The sequence below is a fragment of the Macrotis lagotis genome, chromosome 3 (assembly GCF_037893015.1).
Source record: "Macrotis lagotis isolate mMagLag1 chromosome 3, bilby.v1.9.chrom.fasta, whole genome shotgun sequence".
Classification (NCBI taxonomy): domain Eukaryota; kingdom Metazoa; phylum Chordata; class Mammalia; order Peramelemorphia; family Peramelidae; genus Macrotis; species Macrotis lagotis.
The window spans coordinates 136,019,268-136,030,977 of NC_133660.1; the positions used below are offsets into that span (position 1 = coordinate 136,019,268).

At 38.9% G+C, this 11,710-nt stretch overlaps 1 pseudogene; it reads left to right on the top strand.

Annotated features, from left to right (window-relative positions):
- Positions 1-8,065: 8,065 nt before the first annotated feature.
- Positions 8,066-10,120, top strand: LOC141516256 (carnitine O-acetyltransferase pseudogene; annotated as a pseudogene).
- Positions 10,121-11,710: the final 1,590 nt, after the last annotated feature.

Below are 11,710 nucleotides of genomic sequence, written 5' to 3' on the forward strand. Positions count from 1 at the left end.
TATATGCATATACACATATAGAGTTATAGAAAGTGAAGTTGATAGAAACTGAAGCAGTTCACCCTTTGTAACTATGGTAACTTTTGAACTGAGGAAATGTGTTTTGTACCCATCCAAGGTAGAACTCCCCAAAATTGGGAGTAGCAAACTTTGAGCTAAAATATATTGGATTGCATTAGATCACTTCTCAGGGTAGCTAGGTGGTATAGTGGATAGAGCACAAGCCCTGAATTCAGGAGATCCTGAGTTCAAATGCAGCCTCAAATGGTTAATAATGCCTAATTATGTGACCTTGGGCAAGTCACTTAACCCTGTTGCCTCGAATAAAAAAAATCTTCCCATAATCTTTCCTTTAACAACTTCAAAATGGAATTACCTTCTATATTCTTTTTTGTGTCGATTATATACATACACACAACACATATTCTTATATTCACACAAAAGTAATATTTAACGGTCTATGGTTTTACCTGACATCAAGTGATAGAACTAGAATTCAAAGTTAGATACTCTAATGTCAATTCCAATAGAGAGAGAAACATGTTAACTGTCATTTGGAAGAGATTCTAGGTGTATTCTATTTGCCCCAGCCTAAAAAACAAACAAAAACATTAGAACAAGGAATAAACATTGAATAGAATCAGACACAATAGCTGTATAACTCTGGACAGGTTTATTAGTCTCTTTTAGTTCTATTTTTCTCATTTATAAAATTGAGGTAATTATATGACCATCCTTAACACACACACACCACACTCACACACACACACACACACACAAACACACAAAGTAATTTTTCAAACCTTAATGTTCAATATAAATTTTAGCTATTCTATCATTATTATTAATATTACCACAGCGATGAAAAGAAAAAATGTTAGCAAAGCTTCAAAACTTAAAATATAAATCTTGAAGCATACTATACTATCCTGGGAATAAAACTCCTTGGACAATTGTGGGGATGCTAAACACATATTTATTTCATATTCTCTTCAAATCTTGCTATTTAAGCAATAATTCAAGGTATATATCTTTTTGCCACATAATCAAGCATGAATCTCCTGACTGTCAGGGGTCATTTGTTCTTCTGAGAAGATTATATACTTGCAGGAAATACCTATTTTTGAAAAATTAACACCAAACTTAAGTGATCTGGATATCTCACAATTCAAGAGGTAGTCCAATGGATCAAGGATATAAAAGTTCAACAAAGGTTCCAACAAAGATGCCCAAGTGAGGGAGAAAAAGATCATGACCTTTCCTTTATCTTTAAATCCTGTTGAGGAGGCATCTCTTCTTGGCTCAGTATTCAATCCTATCTCTCACTTTCAATCTATCTATTACTATCAATGATAGTGGCCCATTAAAGGGAATAAGGTATCAAATGGGAGTGCAAGTCATATAAGTTGTTTAGCAAGTGAGCAGAGCACATATGGGAAGGACCAGAGCACAATCCAGATTCCATGAATGTTCTATGAAATAATTTCCACTATGTTTCTAGTCTTAAAAAATAGACCTCATTTGCTACATTTACTTGCATATGGCAACTGTGAGAAACTAAAGCCTGTCTTTTCATAAGATGAAGTTATTAGATTATGTGCTAGATAATGTCTTCTGAATCTTCATGAATATAGTATATGATGAGTTAACTTTCTCCAAATAATTTCCATGTTACTCTTTTGCAAAAAAACATTTGCTAGTCAATTAGAGCTCAAATGAAATTCATTGCTTAAACAATCTTCAGTAGAATCACTAATTTGGAATTAGTTCACATAATAACTTAATTGTATTGATAAGATATGGCTATGCTTCCTCATATATTATGCTTTCTCTCAAAGGAGTTCAGAGTGGGAAGTATTCACTTTCTTGGAGGGAATTCTATAATGGATAAATTTATTCTTTTCTATAGTATGTAGGAGGAAAGGAGCAGATAAATAGACTCTAGATGCTGTGAACATACTGTCCAGGATCCCTAAATAAAAACCTGTCCTAATACTGTAAATGAAACAGCAAAATGTGAATTGTTGCTGTAATATGGGTGAAAGAATATTGGATTTTATTTTAGAGATCTTCTTTTCAAATTTCCAACTTAGCATTTAAATTTAGGCATTTCTTAACTTGTCTCACTTATTTATCTCCTCTGTAAAATGAGGAGATTTAAATAGAGCACCTCAAAAATCCCTCTCTAATTCTTAATCAATCATTCATGAATAAGGAAAAACTATATAGTTCTAGGAATTAAAGTTTGAGTAAAGAATTTGTTTTCAGAAATGGACAGAAGATGCAGGGGAATAAGAAGTCATTGCTACAAAGGAATGCATTCACATGGAATTACAAGACCATGACCATCTTTAGTCTCCTCACTGCTTTTGCCTTAGTGAATGAGATAATTGCAAAGTGCATAGCACAGTGCCTGACTAATTGCAAATGCTATATAAATGTTACTTTCATAATTATTATCATAATAATTGTATTTTGAAGGGGAATATCAGAGCTAATTTGTTACATCTGTTTAGGCTCAGATAGAATGGCCTATTTTTTTTTTTTACCCAAGCAGCTCTAATTCAGGAGATCTTTGCAACTTTCATTCTACTAAGTAAACAGCAAAACAATTACCATGTTCTTGTTTACAAAAATAATATTTATACTCCCTTCCCTCCCCACCCTTAATTTTTTTAATATAAAATAGGCTGCATATAACCAAAGAGATTTCAAAATAGTAAAATCAGAAATAAAATCCTGGAGATGATAATGGTGGGTGTATGAGTAATTATAGATCTCTCAACTTCTAACGATTATACTAATAAAAGGTGTAAAGATAAAACAATATCATAGTGCCTCCCTTTCAGGGTATTTTTTTTCTTTAAAAGTTATTAAGATAATCCTTTATCTTTACTTGTTTCATGGGACAAGGGATTCAGACTTTTAACACTACTTCTGGATCTCCTGAGTATATAGTTAGGGGGAAGTAGAGGGACTCTTAGCTACGTTTCTTGAAGATCAAGATAGTAATGCAACCATGCCTATCCTTACTTAATCTCTTTTTCCCGCTGTGGTTGTCAATCTCCTTTTCAACAGTTGAATTACCAATGAGTGTTTCATTTTCTTCACCATTTAACCTAAAGTACAAGCAGATTGTTTTGAGTCAGGTGCAACTCAGTACATAGAACTTCTTATCTGACAATGCTCCTTACTTCTGCCTTAATTTTGTTATTCCTTTAAGCCAAATGGATATCTTAAATATTGCACCCATACTCTTTCCTACACATCACTCATACATAAAATCATACACACACACACACACACACACACACACACACATACACATACACATACAGAGAGAGAGAGAGAGAGAGAGAGAGAGAGAGAAAGAGAGAGAGTGAGAGAGAGAGAGAGAGATTCTAGTGATTAAGGCAATCTCTCTTGGTGAAATAAAATCAAGGAACCAAAGAACAATGGCAAACTCTGTGCACATTCAGATCTTGTACCATAGTTTCTTGGAATGCTAAGTCCAATGGTAAGAGACCTAAATAGAAAGCTTAGGGGGTTATTAATTCATTCAGTCATTAAGGTCTGTCTAGTAGCTATATGACCTGCTATCAGAAGTATATTCAAAATCATATTTTCATTTAATCCAACTTGTTTCTCTACATATTAGCATCATATATTCTCTGTCTAATTTTTGATCTGATATACCAGAGTGATAACAACTTAACAGAGCACTTGATCTCCTTACTTAATTAGTTTCTCTGGTGAGTCTTGAAGTGCAGACAGACTGTAAGATCACTCAGTTTCCTTGTAGTAAAGAGGAAAAGACAGATGTTATAATCCCAAGTCTATTCCAAATAATTTGAATTTTCTAAATTTTGATAGCTTTGATAATACTATTTATAGTTAGAAGATTTGTTATGCTAGTCTATGAAAGGAAAATTTTGATGTAATATACTAACTGCTAAATAATATCTTCCCAGATATTTGGTAGATGCTAAATTTTTAGAGACTACAGTACTATGTAGAATAGTTAGGCATTTCTTAACATGATCTCCATTTATGACAAAATCTGGGTTCATCCATTACACAGTCTTTCTATACATTTGCTTCTAATGTCCTAGATTTAAATTTTCATTTCCACAAACAATGTGTTCAGCATATCTTTGAGGACAGAGTTAATGCTAATTGTTTCCATCTAGGGTCTTTTAATTCTCTTCTTGGATTTTAGTAATTTATTAAGATCCATCAGGAGGTGAAACATTTCCAGGTATATTCCACAAATCAAATTATAAATAAGAAAAACTTGTATGTATTATTGTTAGAAAAAAAGATATGTATGCTTATTTCAAAGTAATTTAAAATTTTATTGACCTGCTATTTGCTCCAAGTGCATTAAATTATCTACCATTTTGGTGAATAAAGGCTAATATTTATCTCACTGTCTTAGAATGAAGACTCTTCATGTCGCATTAATATAGTATGGGTTTTTTGTGTGCTATTTTATAATTCTGAAAAGGTACATATATTGGTTTTATATAGATGTTAATTGCATTTAATGTGTTCTTCCTACTAAACGTTGACTTTTAGTTTGCTTGTATGTCACAGTTCTCTTTTCAATATATTTATGCCTCATTTTTTGTGTGTGGAGCAATTTAAAGCATTTTGGGGCATCATGTTCATCCATTAGTTCAATATGGTCTTCAAATTTAAAGGTCAAAAACTTCAGTTCCCATTTTTCCTATTTAGTAAATTTTTTGTGGGTAGTGATGCTGTCTGTGGTGTTATATGGTCATTCTACTTAATCCTAAAGTTTTCCATTGTCATAAATATCCACCATGACCATTAGATTTGTCAACTTTTGAGTAAAAGGCATGTTCAGCATAAAGAAACTGGAGAACAGGCAAAGGAATATCTGGGGGAAAAAAGTTAATAAAATAACAAAGGGAAGCCAAGATATTCATTTCTATGATATAAAAAACTCAAGAGACATAAATTCTTAGTAATTAATAATTTTATTACTTATGGTTAATGAATAATTAATAAAAGGATGGTTATTTGACATAGTCTTGTAAACCCCAGACTCCCTCTCAGAGGCCTCTTGTCATCTATACACCCTTGAAGGAATGGGGTGCTCCTTTTTTTGTTTGCTTTTTCACAAGTCAAGGGGGTTAAGTGACTTGTCCAAGGTCACAAAGCTAGGTAATCATTAATTGTCTGAGGTCAAATTTGAATTCAGGTCCTCCTGACTCCAGGGCTGGTCTTCTATATACTGAACCACCTAGCCGCCCCAGAATGGGGAATGGGGTGTTCCAAACAGAGATCAATGGATTCTGAGTGGTTAGTTATTAATTAGAAAGTGAATATTTTAATCAGAGATAGGTTTATTCTAATGGGGAATTTGAGACAAAGACCTTGATTGCTATGTCTTGGACAAAGAGACATCTGTATCCATACCACACCTGTCTAGGGAATTTCAGACAAAAAGGGCCCACTCAAATCTGTCTAACAAGAACACAAGGGGCCAGTAAATTCACCTTGACTAGAATCCCTTTACCTTTTGACCCAATCTAAATTTTTCCAGTTGTATAATTTTTTTAAATAGGATCGTGCCATGTGCTTTAATTTATCCAATTGTATAAGTCCTCCCCAAGATGTGATCTCCTCATCAGTCCTGCCCTTGAGAGAACTAAACATTTACCTAATCTCCAAAGAGAAAATAGGAAGGGAAAAGAATCTTGTATCTCCCTGATATTGACAACTAATTCTTTAATAATCATTTCTCTTATTTTCCTGAGTGGATAAGTAAAAGAGGGAGTTTGGTTGTATTTAATCTCTTTGCATCTCTGACCTGAATGAACAGTGGCACAGATATAATCTTGGCTAAAGCCCTGATCACAAAAATTCCAAGAGATTCAATCAATCTAAGGGAGTGTCACAGTATTAATCTGAAGAATGTTTCAAATACATTTCCAAACACTGTTGAGGCCCTTGCTAGTCAACCTATATTATGAAATAGAAGGCATATTTAGAGGATTTTGAATTGAGGATATTGATATTACAAGGGAACCATCATCCAAAGAGAAATTTGTTTTCTATTGATACAACTTTATTAATGTAAAAAATAATTAAAACTCTTTAAAATTTTATTTTAAAATCTGATTTTGTGGTCTTGAAGCTCAATAATAAAATAACTTCTGTATTTGCTACAATCAGCACTAAACAATAACCATTTCAGCTTCTCCTTACTGTTCTTGAGGCAACTTATATTCCACAAAGCAAAGTTCCTTAGACCACTCTAGGTGTAATCACTCTTAAAAGATAATCCTCAGCAGGCCAGAATAGAAGCCACTTTCCAGGCACCCAGTGGATCAATATGATGACTTTCCCTTACTTAAAACACAAAGAAGTGTTAAAGAACTTTACTTTTGTGCTTTTATATACTAGTTTAAAGCTGAAGTGAAATATACTGAATCACTTTCCTGAAGTAAAATTAGAAGATTTTCTTAGAAATACACTTGAAGGAGACTCATAAATACTTGAAGAAAACCTTTATTAAAGTATTTTTTCCACTCTACTCTTCATGACTTTTCTTTTTCCAATAATCTTGGGTTTTTATGATTTGGAAAGGAAAACCAAAAAGTCAACTTTAAAAGCTCTGTCTGATAAATTACAATTCATCTATGTATGCACCGTTTATAAAGTCATGCTTAATTCAAAGAGAGTGAAATGGAAAACTCAGGTAATTTTTTTGGATAATTAAAACCAAAAACATAAAATTAAAGTGAAAATTCCCTTTTCTATCACATTTAAATTGTTCACAAATAAACTTCAGTTTCCATTTTATGTATATGACCATTTCATTATTAATGCACAGTTGAATATCTATACTCCTATTTAAGGATTCTTAATAGATTCTTAGAAGTATTTCTCTCTCAAAAGGAAATTAGAGGGTAGAACTAAAATGACAGAGTAAAGGCAGGGATTCCCTCCAAGCTTTTCCCAACATCACTCCAAATACCTATAAATAGATGATGCTAAGCAAATTCAAGAGTGGCAGAGCCCACAGAAAGAGTGACTGAAACAATCTTCCAACCCAAAATAACCAGGTGACAGAGTTGCACAGAACAGTGCCAGTCTCACTGAAACAAACTGGCACAAGCCATCCAGGACCAGATCATGGGTCAGTACATTGGTGGTAGTTTCTAGACATTTATGCCCAGAGATTGACAAGGACAGCTTAGAAGGTCAGCAGAAAATGCATACTTTGGGGGGCGGGTTAAGTGCCTGCTCCAGAACAAACCTCAGTAGCACTGACCAGAAACAAGTCTCTGAAGCAACTGAGAACCAGAATCAACAGAATTCAGAGCCCATGAACAGTAGGAAGGTTGGATATAGATTGCAGTTGTCTCTTGGCGTTCCCTGAAATAGGACACTGGTGCTTTGCTCTTTCTCAGATCTGGGTGGCAGTCTGGTGCCAAGTCTCAGGAAGAGGAACTGAAGCACAGTTGCAATAGTAGAGCAGGGACCTTCCTCACAGTTTCAGGGAAGAAGGGAGTGCTGGTGTTCACTCACAGACTAGAGCACACATCAGGAGAGTAGTCATAAACTCTAATAAGACTTTGGAAGAATTGAAAACTTGCAGGTCCTTAGATGTATCTCTGAAAATAGTGAAAAAACTATTTGTCCCCCCCCCAAAAAAAAGCTGGGCATGATGAATTCTCTACCCTGAAAGCAGAGTCCCATCTTGACAAAGAGTTAAAATGAAGTTAGAGGTTTGGGAAATGAGCAAAAAACAGAAGGAAAAAAACTGACTATTGAAAGTTAAGGGCCCGGCACCCGGCCCCGGCCTGGCCCCGGCCCCGGGGCCAGGCAGTCCAGCTGTGCTGTCCCGGCGCCCCGCGTGGCGGCATGAGTGGCTCCGCGACCCACCGTCCTCTGCCCTTGGCCCTCTTGGCCGACGCTAGGCGTGCTTGCGGACGGCCGACACGGCTGCGAAGTCCACTGGAGCCTGCTGTACTTTGCCCGGAGCGAGGTGGGCAGAGCAAGCGCCCCGCGGGTCACTGAGATGCTGGCCTTTGCGGCGAGGACCGTGCCCAGGAGGCTGGTGGCTGCTCACTCACTAGGTCCCACCTGTCCGTCCAGTCCATCCGTCCGTCCGTTGGCTTGCTAACACAGGTTAGGCTCAGAGCCTGAACCTGAGGCAAACAGACAAACAGGTTGAGCTCAGAGCCTCACTCCGGCCATGGCTGAGAGGCAGCAGCAGGGAGAGAAGATCAAGCCCTTGGGCTTCCTCAGGCCAGTCTCCTTGAGGAAGGTGCCAGGCAGGTTTCAGGCACATCAGCACTCCCTGCCTCGACTGCCGGTGCCCCCCCCTGCAGCAGACCTTGGATCACTACCTTCAGGTCTTGCAGCCCATTGTAAGTGAGGAGGAATGGAACAACACCAAGCAGCTAGTGGATGAGTTCTGGACCTCAGGTGTAGGGGAGCGACTACAGAAGAGCCTGGAACAAAGAGCCAGGAAGACAGACAATTGGCTATCTGAATGGTGGCTAAAATCTGCCTACCTCCTGTACCGACAGACTGTGGTGATCCACTGCAGCCCAGGACTGATGCTACCCAAACAAGATTTTGTGGATTCCCAAGGTCAGCTTTGGTTTGCAGCCAAACTCATAGAAGGAGTTTTAGATTTCAAGGCCATGATTGACAATGAGACTCTACCAGTGGAATATCTTGGAGGAAAGCCTCTGTGTATGAACCAGTACTACCAGATCCTCTCTTCCTGCCGAATCCCAGGCCCCAAGCAGGACTCAATCATTAACTACAGCAAGACAACAAAGCCCCCTATACATATCACCGTTGTGCACAATTTCCAGTTTTTTGAATTGGATGTGTACCACAATGAGGGGACACCTTTCACCACAGACCAGATCTTCATACAACTGGAGAAGATCTTGAACTCTTCACTGCAGACCAACAAGGAGCCCATTGGCATTCTCACCACTAATCCCCGAAACACCTGGGCCAAGGCTTACAATAACCTCATCAAAGACAAAACAAACAAGGCTTCAGTATGCTCAATACAGAAGAGCATCTTCACTGTGTGTTTGGATGCACCCATGCCACGGGTCTCAGACGACATCTACAAAAGCCGGGTGGCCGGCCAGATGCTGCATGGTGGAGGCAGCAAGCAAAATAGTGGGAACTGCTGGTTTGATAAAACCTTACAGTTTGTAGTGGCAGAAGATGGCTCATGTGGCCTAGTGTATGAACATGATGCTGCAGAGGGGCCCCCCCCCCCCATCGTGGCGCTGCTGGACCACATCATGGAGTTCTCGAAGAAGCCAGAGTTTGTGAGGTCACCCATGATTCCCCTACCTATGCCCAAGAAGCTGTGCTTCAACATCACCCCGAGATTAAGAGTGATATTGAGAAAGCCAAGCAGAATCTCAACATTATGGTACAAGACCTGGACCTTACAGTTCTAGTGTTCCATCACTCTGGGAAGAATTTCCCCAAGTCAATAAAGATGAGCCCAGATGGTTTCATCCAAATGGCCCTACAGCTGGTGCATTACAGAATCTATGGCCATACCTGTTCTACCTATGAGAGTGCTTCACTCCGAATGTTCCACCTGGGCCGTACTGATACTATCCGTTCCAACTCTGTTCATTCCTTCAACTTTGTCAGAGCCATGGATGATACTGACATGACAGAGCAAATGAAGGTAGAGCTGTTGAGGAAGGCAGTGCTGACACACAGATCATACACTGACAAGGCTATACGAGGGCAAGCCATTGACCAACATCTACTGGGTCTAAAACTTCAGGCTATTGAGAATCTCGTGAACATCCCTGAAATCTTCATGGACACATCCTATGCCATTGCAATGCACTTTAACCTTTCTACCAGCCAGGTCCCTGCCAAGACTGATTGTGTCATGTGTTTTGGGCCAGTAGTTTCTGATGGTTATGGTGTCTGCTACAACCCCATGAGTGAGCATATCAACTTTGTGATCTCTACCTACAACAGCTGTGCTGAGACCAACGCTGCCCGTCTTGCTCACTACTTACAGAAAGCCCTATTGGACATGTGTACCCTACTACAGGAACACTCACGAGCCAACCTGTGAGCTATCTCTGGCTCAAGAGAAGAAACTGGAGAAAGACAGGAGGAGGACAGGGTCTGACTTGCCATAGGCCTCTGAACTGCTAGGGCTGGCAAAGGAAATCCAGTTCCCTAGCCTGGCACTGCATATAACATCTTCACCAGCCAATTCTGTCAGTGCCCAGGACATCAGAACTGATCTCTTCTACCTTTTGACTCCTCCTGACACTTCCTTTCCATTACTCCCCTGGGATACAGGCTTACTTCCCATCCTACCCAACTCTTCCTCCCATCTTTATCTAGCTCCATATGGGCCCAGTACAAGAGGGATCCCTCTCCCCACAGTCCCAGCTCAGGGCCAGCACCAAATTTACTCTTACCTTCACCATCCAGCTTCCTTAGCTGTGTAGTTGTGGGGGGAAAGGGGGAAGTATCTCAGTCACCTCACTTTCCCTTGTGTACTGGGACCAGGACTAGGCTTGGATTTCAGAAGTCAAGTGCTTTCAATATTTTCCCTGTTGTTCCCATCATAGGAGTTCTCCATTCTCCCTGGTCCCTAGCCCTATTCTCCCTAAGTGAGAGAAGCCCCTGGTGCCATCTATAATAGGAATTCTTGAGCTATTCGGGCATGTCTGAGCTGCATCTGCTGATGGCTATGAGCTTCAACTCCTAATCCTCTGTGTTGAGGAAGAGCGAGTCAAGGATATTTGTGAAGAATAATAACTGCAGCCTACTGCATCTGCACTGTTTACAAGGTTTGCCCCTGACATCATGGTGGAAGAATGGAAATAGTGTATTTATTCTTGAGCTTGGGCCCTCCTCCTTTTCCCCAATCTTTGATTTTTGGAGTAGTCAGAGGATGATAGACTTTATCTTGGAGAACTAGGCAGATTGGAGCCTCATTGGAGCCCCAGTGGAAGAAGGATAGAGAGGGGAGAAGTCAGTCAATCTTCCTCTCACTCCACCCTAGGTTTGCATGAATTTGATTGTTCATGTTATGAGTCAAATACTATCATGGATGGTGTAGCTAGTGCCCTGGGCCCCTTGGCTCTGTCATTATGATTCCTGAACCATTGTGAATGATTGTATAGTAATAACATGGGAATTAATAAAGGAGAAATCTGTTGGGAAAAAAAAAAGAAAGTTAAGGGAGCGGCTAGGTGGCGTAGTGGATAAAGCAATGGCCTTGGAGTCAGGAGTACCTGGGTTCAAATCCATTCTCAGACACTTAATAATTGCCTAGCTGTGTGGCCTTGGGCAAGCCACTTAACCCCATTTGCCTTGTAAAAATCTAAAAAAAAAAGAAAGTTTAAGGGAGACCAAAATATATACTCAGAAGAAGATAGTAAAGTCAAAGTTTCTACATCCAAAGACTCAAAGAAAAATCTGAATTGGGCTCAGGCTATTGAAGAACTCAAAAATGATTTTCTTTTTTTCTTTTCTATTAATTTAATTTACTCAAAAAGGATTTTCTTTATTTTCTTTTGTTTGTTTTAGTTGTATCCATATGTACATGTAAATTTTTAAGTTACAAAATTTTCTTCCACCCTCCCTTCCTACCCCCATCCCCCTCAGCAGTGAACAAATAGGTTAGCATTGTACACACATATTTTTG